The sequence below is a fragment of the Schistocerca gregaria genome, chromosome 4, assembly GCF_023897955.1.
Source record: "Schistocerca gregaria isolate iqSchGreg1 chromosome 4, iqSchGreg1.2, whole genome shotgun sequence".
Taxonomy (NCBI): domain Eukaryota; kingdom Metazoa; phylum Arthropoda; class Insecta; order Orthoptera; family Acrididae; genus Schistocerca; species Schistocerca gregaria.
Window position 1 is genome coordinate 603,196,198 of NC_064923.1, and position 15,432 is coordinate 603,211,629.

The following is a 15,432-nucleotide window of genomic DNA, read 5'->3' on the forward strand; positions in this document are numbered from 1 at the left end:
CGATCGGTATTAAGAAACTCCACCCCCACCGATTTCCCCGTGATCATGCTACAGGATAGCGCGACCAAGGAGGCATGAGAAAGTATAAAAACACTTTACTGCTTCGGATAGCGTTCAATTTTCGTCGAACGATTTTGAACGATCACTAGTCACCCAATACTTCAAAGTGCGAGATAACGTTCAGTGGGGTTGTAGCCCTGTGGTGATATCAGAGTACTGTTAGAAAGCTCAGGGGATGGCAGTAGGGGCCTAATTTGTGACGAACGTCGCCCTGTTGCTCATCGTACTCAGAATTATCGTTTCCGATCGCGAAAGGTGTGAGGTTCTACGTTTTAAGGAAAGCTTTGGTTCCATCGACGCTCTTAATGCAACCCCCACAGGCATTTTGATGTCGACTTTGAGCTGCGACGTTTCTGAAATGTTTTCTTGGACCACTTGTACGGGAACTGAGTTCAATGCTGGTTGTCGCGGTTCTGACATCCGTCCTACAGACATAAAAAAGGAGGTGAATTTGTGGGTAACAGGCAGTGTGACGACCGTGCCATCGCGTGACACGTCCGCGGAGGCATCAGCAGAATTGTGTTGCATTTTGTTATCAATGTAACATCATTGACCCACTTTACAGCTCACAAGAACGTCCGAGCCTTGGAATTTTTTTTTTTTTTATCGAACTTTCTACAACAACATCTTCATATGCATTTACGTGCTTACTCTGCAATTGACAATTATGTGTCTAGAAAGAGGTCTTCCGACCACCTTAAAGCTATATTTCTACCGTTCCACTCTCAGACAGCGAGTGGGAAAAACGAAGACGTAGATCTTTCTGTGCGAGTTCTGATTTTTCTTATTTTGTTATGATGATCATTCTTCTCTATACAGGCAGCGCTAACAAAAATTTTCACACTCCCAGGTGAAAGTTGGTGATTGAAATTTCGTAAGAAGATCCTGCCGCAACGTAAAGCGCCTTTGTTTTAATAATTGCCACCCCTATTCACGTATCATATCCGTAGCGCTCTCTCCTCTAAGTCGCGAGAGTACCAAACGAGCTTTCATTCTTTGAATTTTACCGATGTCCTTCGTCGATCCTATTTGATGCACAGCATTATTCCAGAAGAGGATGTACTAGTGTAGTACAGTCAGTCTCTTTACACGACCTGTTCAATTTTTCTCACTGTTCTGCCCATAAATCGTAGTCTTTTGATTGATTTACCCACAATATTATCTTATCGTTCCAACTTAAGTTATTCGTAATCGTAATTCCTTAAGTATTTAGTTGACTTTGCAGCCTATAAATGCATCGTGTAACTGAAATTTAACGGATTTCGTACTCATGTTGATGACTTCACATTTTTAGTTATTGAGGGTCAATTGCCACTTTTCGCACCAAACAGATACTTGTTTTGCAATTTGGTTCAAATGGTTCAAATGGCTCTCAGCACTATGAGACTTAACATCTGTGGTCATCAGTTCCCTAGAACTTAGAACTACTTAAACCTAACTAACCTAAGGACATCACACACATTCATGCCCGAGGCAGGATTCGAACCTGCGACCGTAGCAGTCGCGCGGTTCCGGACTGAGTGCCTTAACCGCGAGACCACCGCGGCCGGCTTTTGCAATTTGTTTTGATTCTTGATGACTTTACATGATGATAGATGACAGCTTCATCTGAGAAAAATCTAAGAGTACCACTCAGACTATCTCTTAAATCCCTTACGTAGATCAAGAAGAACAGAGGGCCTAAACCACTTCCTTGGGGAGCATCAGATATTATTTCTGTTTTACTCGTTGACTTTCCGGTCAGTTATTTCGAAATGTGACCTTTCTGAAAGAAAGTCAGGAATCCAATGACACAACTGAGATGACACTGTACAGATATGCAATTTGAATAGGAGTCACTTGTGAGGTACGGTGACAAAAGCCTGGAAATCAAATAATAAGGAATCAATTTGACAACGCCCGCCGATAACACTCATTATTTCGTGAGAATAAAGAGATAGTTGTGTTTTAAAAGAATGCTATTTTCTAAGTCCCTGTTGTAGATTTTTATCAATAAATCGTTTTCTTCGAGATAACTCGTGACGTTCGAATACAGTAACTGTTCCAAAATCCTGGTGTAGATCAACGCTGGCGATATAGGTCTCTAATTCAGCGGATTACTACCATTTCCTTTCTTAGTTATTGGTACGACTTGTGTAGCTTTCCGTTCTTTAGGTTGGGATCTTTCAACGAGCGGTAAGTTGTTTATGATTGCGGAATATAGAGCTATTGTATCACTATAATTTGTGAGAAACGTGACTGGTATGTAATCAGGGCTGGGGGCCTTGCCTTTGTTAAGTGAGAACATCCACTCCGTAGTTACTCATGTTGGCGGTTCTTACTTGTTTGATTTCCGAAATATTTACTTCTTACTGTTTGAAGTGTCGCCGTGGTGACGTCACAGGGTGTCACCCTTTCGTACCGTAACAGAGGAAGGTTTATGTACCTTCGAGGGAAAATTCAAACTTATGCACTGCAGTGGGAGACCATCACGTGGTTTCGAAACAAGTGATCCTTTAATTTTGTTGCACATTGCGCTTTCAGAATAAAATATTTTTTGTGAACGGAGAAGCCTGTCTTGCAACAACAATCCGAAAATTTATATTGTCTTAACTTCTGCTGATATTTACGTGCGATTCACACTGCGCCGATACGACGTACGACATGATATGCGATGCGACTCGCGATGCGACGCAGAAGCAACTGGCAAAGGTGGAGTTCTTCGAAACATACAGTCCAATCTAAATTATTTCTTAGTTGATAGTTCAAGTGTTGGAGCTGCCTTGCACACGAACTGTTTGCCGTCGCCAGACTGCCACAGTAAACGGTATGTTTACTTCCAACTTCTTTTCTGGCTTTTATTTGTGAGTTTGGAGCCCGATACCTAGGTCTGACCCTTTTATTCCTCATTTCATCAGACATGATAACCACATAAATAACTTAGCACTACTGGAGCTAACCAAGCACTACTGGACCTTTTCGCACATGACGCGATTCGGCGTCACGTACTCAATTGTTATCATCACAGCGAACGGCCTTCAGAAGATAAGCTTCATACAACATTGCATGAGGCCGACCTTTTTAAGGCATCAGGTCGTCGCTACAACTGGTTCTACAGAGGAATAAACTTAAAACCGTTGTGTGAAGTGATGACGTAACACAGTTGTTAAATTACTGTCCTGACAAGCAGGAAGTCTTAGGTTGGAATCTCGTCAGGTGATATAATTCTTTTTATTTGTAAAGTCTCATCAAAATAACTCTGGTTATTATTATTTTCAGTTAATTGATTCAAATGTAGCTTTTTTGTTTTCAAACTTTCGTCGCATCATTTTCATCATTATACTAACTTCTTTATTTACCTTTTTTCTGTTTCTATCATTCTTCTTTCGCTTTTAATCTGTCTGCGTCGCCTACAATGTGTATGAGTGCAATATGGCATTGCAAACTGGCCGGCATCGCATCAGCTCGTGTAGCCACTGCGGGGATAGTTTCAGGCAGCCGATGAAAGCAGGAAGTTACAGTTCGCCTTTCTCACTGAGTCGGGCATTTTTATATCTTGAGTTTTCTCCGTAGACGTTAGCTTTAACTGCCTCGAAGAAAGTAAGAATGACTAATGGTCCTGCCGTTAGTGGTTGCCCACCATGTTCTCTGATACAATGCACATCACGAGGTTCTGGTTAGATTGGGCATGAGTGTACATTCAGAGCTACAAAGTTCGTCGTCTGCCGCAATACAGTCATGAGTCGATTAAAATCAGCCGTGGACAGAGCGTCTCACACTCCCGCAATAACTGAGGGTAGCCGCTTCCAACACTGCTCCGCGTTAGATGAAGTGAAGGGAACGTCGCTGATTTATTGTCATCTTTAACCGAAAGGCAGCCGATGTGGCAATACTGTAACGAGACGTCAACTGTCAAGTAATATTAATCGGATTATAGTGGAAGCGACTTTACTGATTAACAGCGGTATCTCTGTAGTATCGCCCGGCGGGGCATGCCCCCAGGTAACCTGTATCGTACGCTATACTGCGAGGAAAATTTCTTCATTCGATGTCTCTAAGAAATTGTATTTTTGTAGATGAAGCGAAGCTACATCTGTTTCTGTAAACAGTGTATCCCTAAATGTTTGGGTAAAAACTTACAAACCAGTTTCTGGGATTCGCGAATATTTTTTGCTATGCAGTCTTTCTCATTTGATTCTGAACAAACTATTCGGGAAAAAATTAATTTTTCAGCTCTTATATTCTGACATCACTGATAGGTAACTAGTTTTCATTTTCGTTATTACCGTTAGGTAGTGTGATACTTCGCAAATAAGTTAAACAACTTGCATATTTTGAAAAGCTTGTAATGAAGAATGTAGTCGCTGATAATTTCCCGTTTACTGCATATGAAATGTAGCTAACTAACACACCCAAATCGTTTCTAACGATGGAAAGAGGGCGATACCTCTTTCCCTTCTCGATAAAATACTTGAGTTACTTTTAACGTCATTCTTACAATTTCAGCCACTATTCTTATCGTAATTCTTAGCTTCTCAGCAGGAGGAATACCAACTCAAAAATTCGTGTGCTCATTTATGAGAGTAATTGATACTAGTTGCAACAAAACTTAGAAACTGTAGTTTCGTGTTGAGAGAGCTTATGAGAAACCACGGCTAAAATGTGTTTCATATTTACAGCATCGTATGGGTGCACCCAGTAGTGTAGTTTAGTATAGTTTTTTGAGAGTTATATAATGATAAACAATTATGAGATCCTCTTCAGATGAGCTCATGATTGTAGCTGCATAACAGCGTCCACTTCAGAAGAGCTCTTCATTGTAGTTCCACAATAACGTCCGATTCAGAAGAGCTCCTGACAGCAACTGAAACTGAACCAGAAACTTGATTAGTACTGTCTTGTTGCTTGTCGTATGGCTAGTTACATCCGCCTCGTATCATCCCAGTGGGAACATGAAAGATGCATCGACAAATGTCGCGACAAGTGACCTATATTGCAAAGTATAATATCGCATATCGTATCGTCTCAATGTGAGCCGGACTTAATTTTTTCTGCCAAATGTCAAAAGTCGTCTCTTAACTTTCCTAGCGTAAGTCTCCTTGTACTTAAATCAGCCATACTGCATTACAATTATTTTGATTTCATAAAGTTCATTTCATAACATTATTTTCAAGACATTATCCCCCTCATTCACCTAATTCTAATCTTTCAAGGTCCTATCGCGGTTGTGAGTGAAGTAAATAAAACATAAAAGACAGGTTCCGGGTTAGATAAAATCCTAGTTGGCTACGTTTAATGTAACAACATCACAGAACACTTGCTGATTGGTTAGCCAAATATTTAAGCAGCTGATGGAGATCTCACATTGGCAAGTGTACACAGCATATCAATAGCTCAGCCACTATTTTCAGTAAATTAAAATCATTTAGATTCAAAATCTCAGTTTAGTTTTCCATGCGTCGTACTTTCCTTTGCACTGAAATGACTAGTCTTCCTAAGCAGAAAGTTTGAATGAAACTGAACGTTACTATTTTTACACGACTAATGCATAACTATTTCTGATGACGCTACAGGTATTTTGAACAGCTTTACAGACTTGCTACGGAAAGTTCTATTTGAACCTGGGTAGCAAACTTATATAAGAAGGATCTTACAGTTTCGAAACTGAGGCCGTAAGTTAGCAAACACGTACCTACCACGGTCTGTTGGAACCATCTGAACTCTGTCTTACCGTAGTGCGCGACACAAAATAATTTCTGCCTCATTTTGATGGACTATACAGTTTCAGGGAATAAGGCTGGATATTTGGTGCGTTATGTTTACCATACGCACAGCCATACGCAGCCATACTTGTGACAGCAAAACTGGCACCATTATTTGCAGAGTATCAGCGTCCTTAAAACTTTGTCTCATATTAACCGTATGCCAGATTCCGACATCTTCAGAGCAACCGAAGAAAGATAAATTATTGCTGATGAACAGCTTTCACTAATTAAAGCTTATTGTTGCATAATTCCAGCTCACTCCTCCCTAAGGGCTCATATCTTTCTATCGGATGACCAAATTCCAACATGTTGGGAAGTGTGAAGCAATGGCAGAGAAGATATTCGGAAAACAAAACCACGCTCCGCCAAGGCAGCGGGACATAAGAATGCAGGAGACCGGGCATTTTTGTTACCTAAGAACTAAAGGGACCATTAAAGTCATGCCATTTTCGTTGACATTAAATTAGATCCGAGTATCTCATTCATCAGTCATTTGCGACAATGTGACTTTGTAATACTATGAATGTGTTTATTTCCAGCTGCCACACGAAATCACGCTACGACCCTCAGTTACAGCAATGAGTTCAGATTTTTGAATGGTCGACGGTCATCAGTGCCATCAATAGCACCTTTGCAGGAAACTTTATAGGATACTGTGGGCAGACATCCTGTGACCTTTAACTGCATTGCACAGCTACGTAGCTGTCTATTTAATCGTCACTTTACTGGTCTCGTATTCTAAAGGCCGCCACGTTGTTTGGTTTATGCTGTGTGGCAGACATGTTCAAACTGTTGTGCTAGGTTAACATCACCGGTGTATGCATTAAATTCCGGACGTCACACTGTTCGGCGCCGCGAACTGCTGCCATTGCGTCACCGTAAACAGCGTCCGGGCACCGGAGACAATTGATGGCTGTTTAGTACGACGCCGTCCGCAGATCGCTTAGCAGTATTGTTGTATTACGTTTCAAACAAGCCTTCCGTCTGTATTCAGTATTTCAACTGGCTGCTTCCTGATCAATTAGTGCACGAAACAGCAGATATATTGTTACAATTTATTCTGATGGAAAACACGAATTACCCAGTTTACCTCTCACTAACCTGTTCGCAGATGCTTGCATTTTGTTGTTACCCACTGCGCGTTGAACGTTGAGTAATTACATATATAACGTTCTTGACAACCAAAATGAATAGTTCTAGAAAAGGTGAAGTCACTAATCATACATGAGTGCCTGAAGAACTAGAAATGAAATATTAAAACATAATACTCCAGTCTAGAATCTTGAAATATCTAGCGACGATACGTGTGCAAATTGCAAACAGACTCTTTGTAATGGTTTTAGAACATTTTTGCAATCCCATTATGTGGAGATCAAGTCAACTGCTAGGCTCATTATGAAATTGGACCACACTCGTAGGTTGTATGGAATGTAATAGAGCGAAAACGCTAGATTCTATTTCTTGCACAAATCTGAAGAATTTACATAAATTCAGCCATTTACACTATCAGTCAGGGCCATATTTGAATTGGTTATTTTTTAACCCCCCCCCCCCTCAACCCCCCCATAGGTTACGTAACCAAAGTTATGAGAAAACAGATTACTGAATAAACTAGTACGTTCTTGTAAACTGTTTTGTCTCTGAGAGTTAATACTTATGGAAAGGCATCGTGGAAGTATGACATGAATTTTAATTAGATACTAAATTCCTCTGTCGTTAAGTTTAAAACTGTCTGACTTACAGAATTTTAAAACTTAATAGTTTTGTTGTTATCTTAAAGAAACAAACAAAATTGAAAATCAGAGCATTTACTGATGTGTGTAGCAACTTCATTTGATTGTAAAAAGTGATGAATATTTATAGTTCCTTTAAACCGCTCCTAACATTCAGAGGAAAAAATTTTAATACATAATGATACATGGACCATCCTTGCTAATTGAAAAAGGAAACAAAAATTCTCAATTCACTCCTTGTTAGTGGTGCTCCTAATATGTATTTTGTTAAAAAACGTTTAATTTCGTCCTCATTAGACAGGTATCCCTCTAACTTTCCAAGATCATCCATTTGCGTTATGTCACCAGGCATGTTACTGGGGTATACTCTTTTTTCTGGAATCATAGTGCTGCTGGGATCACGCTTCATAAGTCTGAATGTGTGACGTACCATTCCACTAATTCATTGGATAGTATTAACTACACCAAAATTATCTCTCGAGGAAGGAAGATGGTTATATTTTGATATTTTAAATGATACTTTCTGATCTCGACTCACTTTTATACAGTGGGATTCAAAATATGAGGCAGTTTTCTTGAATAAAGGAGCCCACTAGGTTTTATTAACAGTGACATCACTAAGGTCCACAACGTTAACTGTGAATTTATTATATACTATTAAAAACAGTCTTGATCACGATTTATTTATTAAGGTGACCGGTTTCGACCACTGCTGTGGTCATCTTCAGTAGTGATTCTCCAGCAGTGGTCGCAACCGGTCACCTTAATAAATAAATCATGATCAAGACTGTTGTTAATAGTAAATATTTGTAACACATTGATCACTGTCACTCCCATAATGTATTCAAATGTGAATCTACTATTCCTGGATGCATTAGTAATCACTAGTACATATTCCATCACTGTCTGTACCCTATCACATTTCCTGATCTTTGTCCTGATTACAGGAAAGCCTCTGTTACAAGGAAGGAAGGAATGACCTCACAGTGGAAAGTACTGAGTTTAACAAGTGCATGACACATTCTCACAATGACGCTATTCCTGTTTTGGGCAGAACAACCGTCTGAGAATATGCGCAAATCTTTTACACTTTTAAGAATATCTTTCAACTATTCAAAAAAAATGTACCTCATCAGGTCCTTTAGCTATTCGTAAAATTCATGTTACCAACAGCTGATGGCAATGACACACACTAGCAATAAAACGTTACGTTGAGAAATTCCGTGAGTCAGTGACTAGCTGAGTTTCAGAACCAGAGGAAATATTTACAATCCACTCATGGGCACTGTATACAGTACGCCTGCGAGGTTTCTACACATTCTGATATATATATATTCCCTTCAGCTTTCATTTTGTCATTTAAGACGGAACTGGGTCAGCCGATTCAGTTAGCATTTATTTTTAAATCAAATGTGTGTGAAATCTTATGGGCCTTAACTGTTAAGGTCATCAGTCCCTAAGCTTACACACTACTTAACCTAAATTATCCTAAGGACAAACACACACACCCATGCCCGAGGGAGGACTCGAACCTCCACCGGGACCAGCCGCACAGTCCATGACTGTAGCGCCCTAGACCGCTCGGCTAATCCTGCGCGGCAGCATTTATTGACACCTAAGCAGAGCTTGTGGAACGAACTTACGAGGGGAAAATTTGTGGTAATTAACAGATAGAAAACACGTCTTAGAAAAATGTTCCAAGTAAAAGGCAGTGACGCAGTAAGTACGGTATATTATTTAATAGTTTAAAATCTTACAATAGAATTTGTAATGTAGTGAACTGATAAGATTAAAAAGTGAAAAGAACTCAAATCATTAAAGTATTCAACACTATTTATTAGCATAGCTATGAATAACAATACTTTTAAAAAAAACTGAGTTTCACGTCCACGTAAAAATCAGCATTTGTACTTAAAAACAACTTACTAACTCTAAGCAAGATAACAAAAGGAATGTATCAGCCGCCCAAATTTTTTGTGTATCTAACTCAGATGTAATCGTTTTGCACATAATTACGGTTAAAATGGAAGTTTCAAATACTCTCATTGGCTAATTGTCATGCGTCTACCGTTCATACTACTGAGGTTTCGGATGTCATTCCTTCACAATTTAGTTCTCATAAAATATCACTTTCAATACTGTGCGAAGTCAACACGTTGTGCCTGTTTTCTAACACGGACGGTTGAAAACTGATTTTTATCAACTCCACTTTCAGTTATGATCTTTACCCACTGATATTTATGGTCATAAGTAACAGGTACAGTCTTAGGGTCATTTCCTCGTTAAGGAAACAATCCTGATTCGGATTCAATGAGTTAATGAATAAATCAAATTTCAGTTAAGTAGAACTCATTAAAGAAATTAGTAAGATTTCACCTACCACTAATTTGAAAAGCCTTAGCGATTGGCAAATAATCGCACACATATAATCAGGTGGCACTGGGTTGTACGAGAGGAGAATATTGATTAAATTTATGTGAGATGTCAACTGAAAAGTTTAGTTATATAGGACCATGTGAATAAATGAAATCAAGGTATTTACGTTTATAGCCATATTTTTTTAATAAGAGTATTTTTCCGTTTTAAATTTTTGTGTTACGAGTCTCTTTGCGGTGTAGGCGCCTAGGCAATGGCCGGCTTAACTTACATTTGTATCGCAGCAGTGTGCAGCGTATGGTATCAGGTACAATGTTCTTGTAAGCACAGCGTTCCCAAGTCATTGTTTCAAACCTCTAGAGGTGACAGATCACGTCAAGAGGAACAGCTTGTGTCAGAGGCAAAATAATCGCTGACGCATCCCAGCGTCTTTTACGAGCTACGGTACCCCTGAGGGAGAGCAGGGCATAGGCACTATGCTGCATGGGCGTGCAGTTGTGTTGCCCATAATCGAATAATCTGCTTAGCATTAGAGGGCAAAATTAAAGTTCTTGATTAGCTTCTGAAATATCTTTCTCCTTTTAGAGGCATTCTTAAGATTTAGAAAATTACTCTATCAATTTACAAGTTTAGTCAGCATGCCGCTGCAGCACAATGTAGTTAGTGCACCCTATACGTTCGAAGAAATATCGTCTCCTCAGGATCGACGAATTCTATAAAATGAGGCCTAGCGTCACTGGGAAGCGTCAGAAAACATTTTGTGTCTAAAAAACAGTTGTTCTCATAACGTGATCTATTACCAAAAAAAAAAGGTTCAAATGGCTCTGAGCGCTATGGGACTTAACATCTGAGGTCATCAGTCCCCTAGAACTTAGAACTACTTAAACCTAACCTAAGGACATCGCACACGTCCATGCCCAAGGCAGGATTCGAACCTGCGGCCGTAGACTGAAGCGCCTAGCAACACTCGGCACAACGGCCGGCGATCTATTACCCCTAGACGTTTAGCGCAAAGACTGTGTAGCACTCTGAGTAGCCATCATCTTATGACGAGATAGCAGTGACACGAAAGCTGAATAATTGCACGTTAACATGTTTAATAACCATATAAAATAAGTTGCTACTTTCACACAAATCAGTAGCCGTTTACATATAATTGCAATGTTCAGTTTTCACAGAAGATATGTTAAGTTTATTCCAAATATATGTTGACGTAATGCAAGAACATGAAAACAGTATTTGCCTTACCAGACACCATAGAAAAATTATTGCGACTCAATCGGGAAAGCAGCAATAAATGAAGATTATGGTTTAAACTGTACTAACAAAACAATATTTGCAGCTCAAGTGCGAAAGCAGTAGGGAATGGATGTTAGGTTTAAACTGTCGTCAACGATAACCCAATAGAGGTAGATCACATGCTTGGATGGAAAAGATGAGTTTGAAAATGCGTCGTGCTCTTTTCAAAAAAAACATCCGTGTATTCTCTTTCAGTGATTGGGTGAGACTAGGGCACACCTATACCCAGAAGTCTCGTTCGAATTTCAGCCTCGCACCCCAGAATGAGAGTACAGTTTCTTGCCACTGCAACAGGAGCTATCGTTACTTACAAGGGAACCTCCCCATCCCCCCCCCCCCCCCCCCCCCCTCAGATTTAGTTATAAGTTGGCACAGAGGATAGGCCTTGAAAAACTGAACACAGGCCAATCGAGAATACAGGAAGAAGTTGTGTGGAACTATGAAAAAAATAAGCATATTATACAAACTGAATAGTCCATTCGTAAGATATGCTACATAAAGGACCATAGGAGCTCAGGAGCGCCGTGGTCTCGTGGATAGCGTGAGCAGCTGTGAAATGAGAGGTGCTGGGTTCAAGTTTTCCCTCGAGTAAAAAGTTTATTTTCGCAATGTTATGATCTGTCCGTTCGTCCATTGACTTCTCTGTTCGCTGTAGTAAGTTAAGTGTCTGTGTTTTGCGATCGCACCGCAAAACAGTGCGATTAATAGACGAAAGGACGTGTCTCTACAATGGGAACCGAAAACATTTGATCGCAAGGCCATAGGTCAACGGATTCCTCCGCAGGAATACACGTTTGATATATTCTATACGACACTGGTGACGGCATGTACGTCACATGGCAGGAATATGTTGTCGACCCACCTAACTTGTACACTTAGCGAATGGGTAAAAAGATTCCTCAACCTTGCCCGATTTAGGTTTTCTTGTGGATGTGATAATCACTCCAAAAAAGTGATGAAAACACAAGAGTTTGTCACATAAACTGCAACAAATGAATGCAACAGTTTCACAGTCGCACAGTTTTCTCTGTGCTCTGTCAAAACTTATGTTTTTAACGTTTTCAAATTTTTAGATGTGTAGACCGTTAAATCCTGCATATGTCCAAGCAAATCTGAACATGTCCTGGAATTTTGGAGAGCGAAGTTGATTATGTGTGAGTGCCTGAACTTTGATAATTGACACACGATCACGTAAACAATACCGCTGTGTGTACTTGTGCGGCCTCGCATCATAACTGTCTGAAAATAGAAAATTAAACTTTTCACTTGAAGGAAGACTTGAAGAAAGGACCTCCCATTCCGCAGTTGCTCACGCTAACCACGGGAACACGGTGCGCCTGACCCCACACTTTCCTTGATGTTGCCTATCTTCTTCATGGACTACTCAGTTTGTATATTTTTCTTATTTTTTCATTGTTTCACACAACTTCTTCCTGTTTTCTCGAGTGATCTGTGTTCAGTTTTTCAAGGCCTATCCACTGTGCGAACTTATAACTAAATATGAGGGGGGTACGATGGGGAGGTTCTTTTGTTAGTTGCCATCCGCAAACAAGCAGATCGGTGACATTTATAGAAGTAAAACGACTGTCATATGTGTATACTTCTGTAGGAAATGTACCCCAAATTTACCTCCAACACTATTAAAAATATAAGTACTACCAAAACTATGTACCCATAGACTGTTATCCAACTTAAACTCGTAAGCGAACCTTTGACTAAACAGAACCTAATCTCAATTGGAATGACACTCCTATGAATTCAACTTGTCTTGGTAAGAAACGGGCAACTGAAGTCAAACAATTAACTGACCCTAATCAATATTTCCACATACCTCGCGTCTTCACAACATTGTTGCTGATTTCTAGAAAGCAAAAAAGCAAACAGCAAGCAGGCAGCTACTAAGCTATATCTATATTTTTAAATAAAATTTCCGAACAATATTCAAACTGTTGCGCACCAAGTGGTGTAAAGAAGTAATGAGTAATGGTATATCTTCTTTGTACATTGGAATGGAAAGAGTAACCATTCCTACGAAAAAACATTCCAAGGCAACGATTTTAAAATGAAGTATATGTTCAAAGACGCATAGAAAGAAATCGTATGATTTTCACACATAACGCTGCTGTGAATAATATCGCACTTAACAAAGTGGACAATGATTTGAAAAGAGTACCATGATAACAGAGAGTTTCAATAAAAACGAACTGCTTAATGAGTTGATACGTTAATGCATGACTCAGGGATGTGTGGTGGTCCTTCTCTCAGCTTTGAGGGAGTTAACTAACCGACAGTAACTATTCTGACAAACTAGATGCACAGTGCTGCGGTCTTACCTCAAAGTTCTGCAAAGTTAATGACTTTGTTCAAAATTTAAATTCTTTTCGCTTTCCATTATATACATCATATTCATTATTTCTGCCCATTGCAATAAACCTTTCTTCATCTAACAGATAAAGTCACTAGTCAAGAGAGCACTATTGAGTAGGTCCATCACCCACTACACTTCAAAAAACGTTCAAATGTGTGTGAATTCCTAAGGGACCAAACTGCTTATTTCATTGGTCCCTAGACTTACACACTACTGAAACTAACTTATGCTATAAAAGATACACACACTCCCATGCCCGTGGGAAGACTCGAACCTCCTGCGGGAGTGGCCACGCAGTCCGTGACATGGCGCCTCAAACCACGCTGCCACGCACTTCAATTACGAATGAATGGGGCTAAGACTGCGTCACAGCAAGACCAAAGATGGCCTAACAGTAACATAACTTGCTCCCTCCCTCTGACGTTCACCTCAATAACTTAAAAAACATCAAAATGACATGCCCACCTGACCTGTTTACATGCAGGAATACAGAGATTCAATTATAATACCACGTTCACGGATTAATAGAATACTGGATTTTTGCACGAGAAAGGAAAACGTCTACAATTCATTGTCTTGGAAGAGCCCTACTGTACAGACCAAAGACGCTTTGTAATGTAATATAGTTGTATTGCAAGCTACATTCACTTGGTTTTATTCCTTGGAAACAGAGCCGAGATCTGTTATGGTAAAAGACAGTATGCAGAGGGATAGTTCTAAGAGAGAAAAAAATGTGATCTAGGTAAACCTGTTGTCTCGGTAATTGAACAATGAATGTGGAATTATGTAGAAAAAGCATAGGCTGAATGAAGTGATATAACAATACACTGAAATTATAATAAAACACGGATCCACGGGACTGAAGATCTTTTGTAAGACGTTGCATACACCAGTATGGTGGTGAGGTACTTCAACGCCGTGAGCGTGCCCACAGCACACGGTCTAAGAGATTCTAAGCTTCCGCAACTAGCTGCAAGTTCCTATACCTGCTTCGTATTGCACTGAGCTGAGACCTTCGAATGATTTACTGGCTGCTGTTTCAGGGTGGATGTGGTTAAATTTACCATGTACTGTCCTGATACATTGTTGTAGGTTTTACTGAGGGTAGTTGCCAATAAAATCGAGGAGACAGCATGCCATGCGTCGACTTTATTATCATTAACTCATTCCCCTCTTCTAAAGATAACTTAGCATTATCTTAATCACGAAAAGAATGTATTGTTTTAATTAAATGAATTTGTACATTACTGACTTCATTCCGTGAAGGCTCAGTTCTGGATGTACTTCTCGTGTATTTTTATTCTTCTTTCCGCTGCTTTCATCATTCACTGGTTTTTGTGCTAATATGTAGTTTTGTGCTACAGATGTTAAAATATACGTCAGTGACACATGATCATACCAAAAGCAAGATATATGTGAACGCCATGTGATATATAAACTGTCTTATCGCTTGCCACATCTGCTGCCAACCATCTGCCCAGAAAGTTAACTGGAATAAAAGTCATTTCCTCAGAACATTTGGGATTGCCCCATGGATTGGATTACAACATCAAAAACATCATTATTACATCTTCAAAGGTGCACAAGCCATTAGCCCATTTTTCTTTGGACTTCGCAAATGTTTTTTGCCTGTTGGTCGGTATTCAGTAGCTTGTTTTGGTAACCCCTCAAAGCCCATTATAACAACGTGGGTGAGCCGATATTACCCATATTTTCCTACTTTTTCTAGTAGTGAGAAGATCTGCAGTTTTATGCAGATGTATCCTAATCTGCTGGAAACGATGACTCCTTTCATTAACTTCATTCTCCTAAAGTGAAATCGTTGGCCTTCGGAATCCATGTATGGGACCAG